Genomic DNA, 12352 nt, shown 5'->3' with positions numbered 1-12352 from the left:
ATTTCTAATAATATACATAAATATAGAGTCGTGTAACAGTTAAGTTAAATGTATGACATAATATTTACATTGTTCTTCGTGCACTGGCAGCTCCTACGTAATCTGTGTGGAAATTTAATTTACCTGGAGCAAAACCTTGGAAAGATCACGTCTACGGCCTTTCCTTGAGTTTCTATTTTTGTAATTTGGCTAGAGTATTAAGCTCCTATTTTGGCTTATCTTTATTAGGGTCAACTTTAACAGGGACAAAGGGTAGCTCGGTAATCGGAGTAAACAGGAAATATAAATAAATCTTACCTATGCTGAGAGAAAACCGAGATTAAAGGTAGATGTTTTGTAGCAACGCTAGAACCTACTGTGTACAAACACGAGAGAATGTCCTATTACAATTTTTATTTTTAATTACTAACTACACATATATATATACCATCAAACTTATATACCATCCCCTGTCTACCTTGCCACATGAAACTTTCGCGGGAGCAAATTCATCTTATAGAGTACTTAAATATTTAATATTTATGTTAAATGTAAATACTATTTTTAGTAGTCTCAGAATACAACTACTTTACCAAATCGATTACAAACGAAAGTTAGGTACTTTATTTCTTATATCTAACATAATATAAAGAATCTTTTTGTACCTTCTATTTGATCTCCTAACTCAGCCCGTATTTCGTATTAACTCGAAACAAACTTCGTTTAGTTTAGTTTCTCCGACCAATCAAGAAACAATAAAGAAACTCATTTCTTTTATATTTTCTTCTTCGTATATTGAGTCAATATGTATCAAAGAACCCCGATAGCTATATTGTTTCTTCTCCGTAGATACTGCTTTCCGAATCGGTGGTAAATTTTAAAATATGTAATGACGTTTCAAAAGTGCTTCTTTAAGAAGTCTAATTGAATAAATAAATGTTTGAGTTTGAGTTTGAGTTTGAGTTTTATAGTAATAGACGATCCCTTTTTATTCATGTTATTTTTAATATAATATGAAAAGAATAATATTTTTTTCTACGTAATTTTTATTACTTATGAAGGTGGTGAAGGAGTTATTAGATGCCATAATTCAGAATAAGGACATAATCGATGCGAGAAATAAGCTTAAACAATAGATGGTGAATTACTTAATTTAGATGCCCTTCAAGAACAAGGTTGTAAATTGTTGAGTGAGAGTATTAGGCGTATCTCATTACTTCCTCTGTTTAAGTCTATTTTTTACTTACATTTTTTATAACAGATAATAACTTGATTACGGTTTTTTTTCTTTAAAATGTAAATCCTTTCTATACTTAATAAAACACAACACGAAATCATGGAATAAGTAGACACAGATATTTAATTAAGATGTCTATGTAAGTACCTATGTAAAATGTATTAGTTTAGAAACAGTGGACCGCATTGCCACACCGCAAATATTCGGAGCTCTACGACACGCACAATCTGTTAAAGGAAGAAAAATTACGCATTTTGCTTATAGGTATAGCATCCCTCGAAACGGCGTACGATAGTAAATAATTGCTTGAAGTACACTTATTTTTAAGAACACAAGTTATCTAATGCAGTACCTAAGTAAAGACATAAAAATAAAAAGTACACAATTTTGTAAAACGTAATATCCAGAACAACATCGTAAAACCAAGGCAAGTTACTCGTAACAATAATTGACAACATTTCAAAATTTTAAGCTACTTATTTTTTTATTTTAATGAAAACTAGATCAAAAATTATGATACACGTATTTTTTGCTTTTTCTAAATATGGAAGTTTTCATTCATCTTTTTGAGTTTTAAAATCATCTCATTCTAAAATGTCGTAAGCGCCAAATGACGTCATACATACGGAGGAATACATTTTTTCCTTTGCCACATACCTAGTTTAAATTTAAAAAAAAATCTTGACAGTTGACATTTTGGCACATTTGTCACTTTGACTCGTCAAGCTTTGTAAATATTGTTATTTATTATTTGCTGATCCAAATTTTAAACAAAATAAACTTATTCACAAGTACTGATGATGATGACTTTATGCAGGATTTGTTAAGGGGTGCTGAAAATTTCTGGGAAACAAATATACTCTCCCAAAAACGTTGGAAAGTGTTAAATAAATACAACTTTTAGTAAGTAAACAAAGTCTTTTATTTCAAGAAAATTATGAACACTATAGGCACTATTTGTATAATATAAATGAATTGGTCCAACTCCAATCAAACAAACATCACGCTAATGAGATTAAATTAGAAAACCAAAACACAATAACACGATTTAAAAGTTTGTTTACATGAATAATTCACAAAAATGACATTAATATGAAATTTGACACATGCCATACCCTGTAAATGTCAGTGATAGTTTTTTTTTAACTTTTTTTTAAATAAGGCTAAGGCGCATTTTTATTCCTCCGTATGTATGACGTCATCATCACATTTATCATTTTTATTTAATTTCTCTTAAAATATGCGATTAAAAAATGAAATAATTTTTTTTCTATAATCGCAAGAGCAAAATAAAGAAATGGTTTTTTTCTTTCATGGCCTTATAAAAAATGAAATGTTGTCAATTGGCCAGCCAAAGCAGCCAGACTGATTTGTCGATCAAAACTAGGCTTTACATTCGCAAGTCACGTTTCTATTAATTTTCAATTGGCTTTTGCTTTCGATATATGATGTGCTAAAAATTAAACCACGGGTGCTTTTTTATTGACCTTGAAATACCAATTTCGTTCTCAATTGATTTCATTAAGTTAGAAATTTTTTAAAGAATAGAAAAATCGATCGCGAAGCGGGACTCGAAATCGCGTCTTTTTGCCAAACCGGGGCAGCGCGTAGGTCTCGGCTAGGTACCTACCCGTGCCGTGAATTCGCTTCGGCAATCAAATTTCTTCGACTCTTCATTAAGTTGTTCATTAACGTTGGTGAAAAAGCAATATTACTAGTATTCTAGATAGATTCGTTGAGTCTAGCTTATACTCTTTGTGCCGGAAGGAATGCTTTCTCTGACGTGCCACTTTCGGATATTACTTGACATACATAATTTCATATTTTATTTATTCATATCTTATTAAATGTAACGCTGTTGGATTACCAAAAATAAATAAATATATATGAAATCATCCTCTTATTGGATGCCACAGTATTAAATGTTATTACAATGCGCAATATCGTAAAATTATTGCCAACACGTGTAAGATTTTCAGTCAGGATTTTTCAGTTTAGTCTTTTCAAGATCAGTTATTTAACTATTTGTTTGATTTAGAACCCACTGGGATTCAAATAAACGTTCTGGAAAAATAAATAAATTACAATATCATTATATTAATTGAAATGCTTTTATCAAATAGCGCGGCACTTAATTACTTTAAATACATATAACTGGATTAAAATAACAATTTACAAGATAGTATTCATTTTAATTCGTGAAATATTTGTACGTGCAAAATAGAGCTGCCAGTGCCACACATTATGTTGAAAGAACAATCAAATGTAAATTATGTATGTGTCTATAAATAAATTGCTTAATTTTACAAGTTACTTCGAACGTTCGTAAAACAATTAATAGATAATAAACATTAACACAATCGTATGCAAAAAATTGTGCAACACTGCAAAGAGAAATTACAATGAATACAAATAAAACGTTCACGTGTCATTAGCAATTTCTAATAACATGTCTGTTAAGAAATAAATAATTTAATAACACCGTTTATTTTCTTCATTTCTACGTGATGAAATCGCGTGATTTGAGCTAACAAGCGTGGAATTTACATTAAGATGTTTTAAGGCTCGAGATATCGATCGTTTCATAAAATATTAACGCACTTTTCCTACCTGCCTTTTCCTAGTTCAGTTAATGAAGTTCGAACGATTTATGACGTCATTTACGTGAAATGCCTCTGGTTACCATACCGAGGGGTTGTTTCACCGCTTGCGTATAATGTTCCTGTACTATGTGACTCTTTTGGACTTAAATTTTCTTGCATAATTCATCACTAGCTTTCCGCTCACGGCTTCGCCCGCTTTGTCTAAGACCTAAGAAATTATGTACTAAAACCTTCCTCTTGAATCACTCTATCTATTAAAAAAACTGCATCAAAATCCGTTTTGTAGTTTTAAAGATCTATAGAAAGACGTAGGAAGGGACTTTGTTTTATATTATGTAGTGATGATGAACCAGAACATATCAGCAACCGGCGGTTAGTCTTAGTTGTTATATAGACTCAATAAATAATACAGTTTTAAATCTACATACGTTATATCTGTCTAGACACGCGATGATGCCTTCGTGTCTCGAAGCAACTACAGTGAATGATTATGTAAAATATGTTTATCATGTCGAACTCAATTTTCTGCAAATCTTGACAAGTAGGCAACGAGGTGAAAACTTCTGTAGTTGACCTGGTTTAATATGACGAGTAACTTTTAATTTGTGAATATCCTCGTGTTATATTTAATGACCAATGTTCATTAACAAGTATACAAAACTATTTTTTTAACTAATATAATGATTATTAATGAACGTGAATTTTGTTGAAAGGATGTATGTTTGTTACTCTTTCACGCGAAAAAACAAATTGATATTTAACAATGATGAAGCTTATGTATCAGAACAACGCTTAAACTATAGAATTACTTTCTTTTGCCCGCAGATTCGTTTACTTAATTGTTAAAAAATAAGTAAACTTGTATGATTTAATATTTCAATTCGTACTTTATGCGCATTCGTAAATATATGACATTATGGACTTTTTTAAAACTAGTCTAGACGATCGAATAGAAATAATAATTTTGTTAAGAATTAGATTAGCTCGAATTTAAAAGGCGACAAAATGGATTTGTCACAGATTATCCGATTTGCTCATCTTGCGCGCTAGTTATTTCATTATTTGCCAAATAGACTGATAAAATCTGATAAAATACACGGAAAATAACAGTTCAATGTCGGTTCCGAGTTTATGTAACCTTTTTTGAAAGAACATCGGTTTTTGTTGCTATGAATCGTATTTTGTTCATGCACTTTGCGGTTTTTTCGAAGTGCAGTTACAGTAAATAATTGTACTGACCTATACAATTATTTACTCGATCACGTTTTAACTTTTATAATAAAGTTTTTTTAATAATAAGAACCTATTATAAGTTTTTTGTTATTATAACTTTTATTTGTTTTGAAAGATATTCTATCTAGGGATTTTCACTGTATTTTGTTTGTCTACATGGGCCAATATAAGAGATTATCTCCCGGGAGGCCTTTATGCCGAGCTCGATAATAGTTGACTGAATAAAGGTTATAGACGAAGGTTGATAAAGTCATATGTATTCTGTTCAGTACTAATAATATTATTTGGTCGTAAGTTTTTCGTTGTTATTTTTATTATAATTAGTTTATTGTTGATGCTATTTTGGTCGTGAATGGTACTGAAAGGCCTTTGAATGAACAAAGAGGTTCAAGGTTGTTAAAGGTAGTTAATTCGTCATTTGTATTCAAAATTGATGAAAAATCACTTACTACTACAGTACTACGATTTTTAGTATACTAAACAAGCCTATACAATAATCATCCTTATGATAATGTAGGTAATAAAAATAAACTGATTTTAGATAAAATGTTACTAAAAATAAAGGTAACAACGTATAAAGACATCAGATTTTCAAAGGCTCAGGTGTAAACACGTTAATGCATATTGATGAGCATATTTTCTCTTCCAATTTTCTTTCCTATAACGTCACCGTTTTCTTCAAAACTTTCCTTATGACGCCTTCCATCTGAGCTTTTCCTTTTACTTACCTGAACTTCGTGTCAGTCTTAGTTTGTGCAGGTACCTACGTCTTTTGTTTTATTCAGTAAAGTCACGATATTAGTGCTAGTACTATCGTTTTAAAGTGATGTCTTTTTTTTTTTAGTTTAAAAGTATTATGTGTCCTGTATCTACTTACGGGAATGGGAAAACTGTTATTTTCAACAAATGTTTTTCGTTACAAGAAAGTATGTTGTTACGTACTGAGCTACTGAAACCTGCATGCATGTCCTCTATCTTTATTTTATTTAAATAAAATATCTGTAATATAAAGGACAAACTATACATTACACTTTAATGCTTTTTATATTTACTTATTTCTGATTTTAATGTGTCTATATTGTAGTAAATAATTAATTATATTGTTCCAGGTAAGTTGAATTGAGCGGCTAATTCTTCTTAATTCGGAAGGTTAGTTAGTGTTCATTTATCTCAGAAGTTGGATCAGTTCTAGTTGGACCACTGTGGACTGATTTATTTGTGGTCTTCAAGATAGCAGAGGAACATTAATTAGGTATATTCTAGTATTTTCATTACTTATTATAGGTAAAATTTATTTTCTAATGCGAGTTAAATGAGTTGTATATTTTTCATTAAATATCGTAATATAGCTACGATGTAATGATAATTAAAATTGTTAAATTTATGGTAATCAGTAGAATTGATGCAGCTTTCTCTAATGTTATTTTACCTATCATTATTTGAGGGGATTTTGAATGAGTTTCGTAGTAAGTAAGTAATAGTAAGACAATATTCTTGAATTATTATTAAACGGTAAGAACTTAGAAATAATGCAAATGTCTCTTTTTTTATATATACCCTTATCTTTATTAGATAGGATTTGAATGAGTTTTCTCTCGAATTTTGCATAGCACTCCAAAGGCGGTTAGTTACTCGTTGATAACGAAGTAAGCCCCTGAAAATTTTATTGTTGCCTTCTGCCAGAATAGAAGCATTTAACCCGTGACGCGTCCTATGTACAGACGGTTAATCATAACTCAAAATGGTACTGTAGCGTCCTGCGTAACAACGACTGTTCATAACGCGGCCAATGACTTTGAAGGTCACCTGTAGTTCTTACAAGTGAATGTTTCCAGTATAAAAAATATTTCTCTATGCCTTAAACATTTATAATTCGAATCGACACGACTCCGAGACAGGCAATAGAGACCAAAACCACAAAATAAAAAAAAAAAAGTGAATCATTGATTGAGTTGCGTCATCGGCCATAGTTTGTGACATTTGTCTTGTTCAACGAATATTTGGATTGTGAATTATGCCGAGAGGAATAATTAGATGAGTGATAATTGAGACGTATATTACTGGAAATTTTACGTAGAATACGTTTATGATATTGGTTTTAGGGATATTTGAAGAATACTCAGTGAAAAAGTGTCTCAACTTTTCAGTGCGGAAGACGCAAAATGGCGCTTTTTTTCTTGTTTGTGAATAATGGAGATTTGTTATTATTCATAGTGAAATACGTTGTGTTAAATGTGTGAAAATATAAGTGAATGTATTTGGCAATCGTGTAGTGATATGAAAACGTGAATATGATCATTTGATGACTCAGCATTATCATGTAAGTGTTAGTATGTAAGCAATTAAAATTAAAACAAAAGAAAATCAATTTTTTATAATTTTATAGAAAAAATATATCGTCATGATTACATTTTTATGTTTAACTAGTTTCTTCCTCTTTCCAAAAATATATCATACATGGCATATAATTATAGAACAATAGGGTAAATAAAATTTTCAAACTCGGTAGTCATAAAAAAAGCTAGATTTCGTGAACTCCCTTGACACTATCGGGATCGGTGCCGGCTGTGCGCCGGACGCGTCACGGGTTAAAGAGCACTTTTGAAGTTTTCAAGTATGTTTTCAAACTCGTTATTTGTTATTCTGAAAAAATAAAGAAGTATCTTGCTTATTTTCATTCAAATAACTAATGTTGAACTTTTTAGATGAGATAGTATATAACATTTACAAGTTTATAACATTTATATAACATTTGTACGATTTATGTATGATATGACGTGGAATGGGTACATAAACGATATGGGAATAACATGAAAAGATTGAACTTGAAGGCAGAATTATTTAATGACAAGCTGTGATGACAAGGAATAATTTTAAATCGTCAATATTCCGTAGCATGTTGATTTTTTAGTTAATTTTTGAATGTGTCATTATTAGATGTGTTCGTGTTGCGAATTTCATACAAAAATGTTAAGCTTTTCAAAGTTTTTCATACGAAATGTATGTTTCAACACCGTACGCGTTTCTCTTCACGCATATGTGAATGAATAGATTCTTTATGAGAATTTTCCTCGTTATGTTCGAGCTTAACGTAAAATATTGAAGGCTGAAAGGTTCGAGGTAAATCTTTTTAAGTATGTTGTTATTTACATCTGATATACGGTGTGTTAGAGTTTTATCATAAAAATGTTGTATGTTTATTTTATGAAAAAATATTTTATGAATTTAAAGCTATGATGTTTTTAATATCGATGTGCATAGTGTAGGTAAGTGAAATTTTTTATTAAGGGACAATTAGGTGGAAGAGGTATCGTAGAATTTATATCCAGAATGGAACGGGGTGTAACTATGTAAAGTCTATAAATATATATGGCAACAATTAACAACAGTTGACAATCAAAGTAATAATCATAACATATTTAATATTATTACTGACAAAATATGTCAAACAAAAGAAAAATAATATCTTTATTATTTTTATCTGCTCCAATTTGAGATTTTCGCACAAGTTTATTTGACCTAACGCGTTAAGTATTCCCACAGGTCTAAGGGCAACCTCTTAAAGACAATAAATGTATTTCGTAAGAATAAGTTTTCTCCAGAAATAAATTAACGAGGAACCCTTAAGTTGAAGACTTTTATTACCGATAAAGACCCTCTGTCGGTTTTCATGAGCAACGCCTTAAGGGCTTGGTCTAGTAGTGCAAACAAATGCATCCTGTCATCCTATATGTAAATAATACAAATGTACTAAGGGAAAGTTGCTCCACTTAATTTTTAAAAATTAAATCATTCGTATGCATAATTTAATATTCGTAATAAGTACCAAAAATGACAATTTGAAACAATTTTCGTGAAAATTACACCGGGTGATTTTTTTTTATCAGTACACAAAATTTGCGAATACTTTCTATTGATATCTTCAACTTCAGGATTATATAACTGATCAACTTTTACAAAGAAATTTGGACGAAATATAAAAAAAAATAAGCTTTCTGCAAAATGCATAACTCTATACATTTTTTTCGACCTAAGTTTCTTAGTGAAAGTTGTTCAGTTTAACTAATAAAACGGATAAACAAATTTTGTATATAATAAAAAAATGTAATGTTTGTGTTAAAAAATTATAAAATAGAAAAATACGCAAATGAAAACAAAAGATATATATTATATATATACAGAAGCAGAAGTCTGCTTATTTGTATTTCAAAAGTGTTATTTTTTGCATTGTATTTCAAATATTAATTTTTTTTATTTTTAACCGCATCTTCCGCATTCATGTCTTTTGCCGGAATTAGACATTTAACTTCTACTAGTCCCATTTTCCCTTTTTGATATGGGAGTGTATAAAGTAAATTTTTTAGATATTTCTCGTTATGCTTTTAAAAAGTTATTATTGTCATTTTGCTCATTAGGTAAAGTAATTTCGATATCAGTTTTAAGTTTTTTTATACCTGCAATAATAACGTCATAATCGCCTGCACATACTTAACGATTACACCCTGTATACAATCCACCATCCACATTCATAATGTTTTCCTGTCCTCCTCTCCTTTACGCTGTTCACCGATACATTTTAAATGAGTAAATCTGCTACCACTGAAGGATGTTTCATTGTGATCAGCAAATTTTCACCACTGTTGTCGATTATTTGTTTTTCATTTTTAATCAGCAATTGGGAATCATCAGTTTTGTTTTTTGCAGATTGGTGATGTACCCTAACAATACGTCGAAAAGGGAAAGCATCAACGAATTATCGTTTTCGTCCTCTTTTTTTATTCTTCGCGTCTCTGTTACTTGTGTTTGTTAGTTGTTGTTTGTAGTTCTCATCACCCACTGAATTTTCTATGTTATTGTGATCTTCCATTACATCTGAGTTTTGATGATGTGATGATAATCCATTCGTTTTAATATTGTTACTTAGAGTTGGTGGACTGAACTAGAAATGGCGGACTAAATTTGTCAGCGCGTCTGTAAGATCAGAATATAAAACCAACATCCTGTATTTAAGTTACAAAATTAATAATCAAACAACATGCCGCTACGTTGAAAATGACTAGAAGAAAAAATTAAAACACCTCGGCATATAATTTTGGAGTAAACAAATAATTTTCCCCGTATGGGGATTTCCCCGGATGAACTTGGGAAGTTCAAGTTCTCAATACAAGTTTATATTATATTTCGTATTTCTCAAACGAAACGAAAATGAAGTTCCAAAAATGTTTATTCATTTTTGGAACTTCAAAAAAAAATATATTATAAGAAAATTTATGAGCTTACTTTAGTTTTAAAGAAATATACATCCCTTTACTGACACCCCGTAAAATAAAGAAATTGTTACCAATCACCTTTGCAATCTATTTGGTTTCATTAACTTTATGTTCGAAGATAATTTTTTTTCTAGTAGTTACACGCGTATTTTTTTCGTTTATTTTCCATATCGAAATCAAATGTTTAAAAATACGAATATTTGCACAAAACTAAGATAAAAATAATCAATTAACAAAAATATTAAATTTAATGAAGTAGAGCAACTTTCACTTCGGTATGAAGGAAAATCGAGCGTAGAGCACACGTCAGAACGCTCCGGCCCAAGGAGCGCGACTAAAGAAATTCGCTAGGATTTTTACTAATTATTTTAAATATTTTTTTAATATTTAAAGAATTATCAAAATTTAAAAAAAATTTTTTTAAAGGATTAATACTCATTGGTCTTCAACCAACTCGAATAAATTAATGGAAAAAATAACTTTTAGCAGTATTTATCAATAGATTTTGTAAGGCAAAAAATGGGAAATTTAATGAATTTATAACGTTCTAATTAGGAAAATCATAAGTTTTTCGGAAATTGTATTCAGCACTTTTTAATGACGACTATATAAGGATAATAATGCGCTGATCAGATTGTATAAATTGTAATCGGTTGCAACGTAGTGAGTGCACAAACTTAGCTCGAAATGTCTTTGGGGGAAAGAGACTTATCTTGAAGGCCTGATTAAGGTAACATAAAGTAACTTTATAAATGTGAAAAAATTCACGCGCATTGCGTATATAACACTAATTGATAAACAAGAAAAAAAAAATTCAGTTTATCATTTTATTAGCCGGGAAAAAATTGTCAAATAACTTGTTGAAAACGCAATTTTGCTAGACTGCAGCCTTAAAATAAAGCAATTTATAATTCATATTAATAATATAGTGAATTTATGTGTAATTATCAGCAATATCATTAAATGTAGTAAAAATCGTACCTTAGTACGTCGTTTCCGTGGTGTAGTCATTCCACGATTTAAGTTATAATTTGTGATCCTTCATGTAGGTAATCCAATTGTATTGTCTCAACAATATACCGTATATATTGGCAATCTTTCTAAGAATACCCCGTATCACGTCTCACCAATTCCGTAGTTTTACTTTGATTAGGAAAAGCAATCAAAGGTCGTGTTGGTCTTCTATTTCAGCGACGTGTTTGTATACGTGACCACGGTGTTATCACTTGTCTAGCGGTGAAATAAGAAAGGTTCGAAGTCTTTGTAGGTAGGGCTTGGTATATAGGTTGTATTAAGAAGTATAATTCTGGTCTAAGTTGGTAGGATATAAAAATATATCACATCTGTTGCGGTGAAAACTGAAAGGTTGGTGTTTTAAGTTTTTGTAGGTTGGGTTTGGTATACCTATAGGTTTAGAAATGTAATTTCTAGGATCAAAGTTGGTTATATGAATGAGATAGTCGTAATTATCTGAGGAACCATTTTTGACTAAAATACCTTCAATATTCAGGGATTTCATTCATATTTTTGACGAAATATGTTGCTCTGAATTTAGGATTGGATAATATTATTACGTGACTTGAACAACAAGCTAGATCAAATAAAATAAATATGTTGTGGAAATTTATCGTTACATTGAAGGTCGAACTCTCAGTGACTCTACCTTATCCTATAACGAGTATTTATTAAATAATTGTATGTTATTGAATACTTGACATAGTTGATTTTATATCGTGACCGGAAAATCTCAATTTATGGGTGTAGACGTCAAGAATAAAGTGATACGTGTAGCCTTACCAAAGCCTTACGGTATTAATGAGAGTACTCAGGGTTGATGATTGATATGGGTCATGTGATTTATGCAAATGTGCAAATGCTTGTAGTTATTTCGCCTTAGATTAATTTTGTTAATGTATTCCATATTTAATTGGTTTAGGATCTTGTGGTGTGGGTACTTGGCAAGGATATGTGATTATAACTATTATAAAGCCAATACCTAATGACAACTATTGTTCAAAGGTTTCATACAG

At 30.5% G+C, this 12352-nt stretch overlaps 2 protein-coding genes across 3 annotated transcripts in view; one reads left to right on the top strand and one right to left on the bottom strand.

Moving 5' to 3' along the window:
- Window positions 1-12352, top strand: part of MCU (mitochondrial calcium uniporter) — a 132176-nt gene that overhangs the window by 34273 nt on the left and 85551 nt on the right. The gene's annotated exons all lie outside the window — the stretch shown is intronic.
- The window catches only part of jv (javelin), an 86619-nt gene that overhangs the window by 30310 nt on the left and 43957 nt on the right, over window positions 1-12352 (bottom strand). The gene's annotated exons all lie outside the window — the stretch shown is intronic.

Source organism: Colias eurytheme, chromosome 11, assembly GCF_061535395.1.
Source record: "Colias eurytheme isolate Ceu_HAF_F1 chromosome 11, ilColEury1 Martin Lab GWU primary, whole genome shotgun sequence".
NCBI classification, from domain to species: Eukaryota; Metazoa; Arthropoda; class Insecta; order Lepidoptera; family Pieridae; genus Colias; species Colias eurytheme.
Note: the sequence above shows the minus strand (reverse complement) of the source record. Positions and strands in the feature narration are given on the sequence as shown.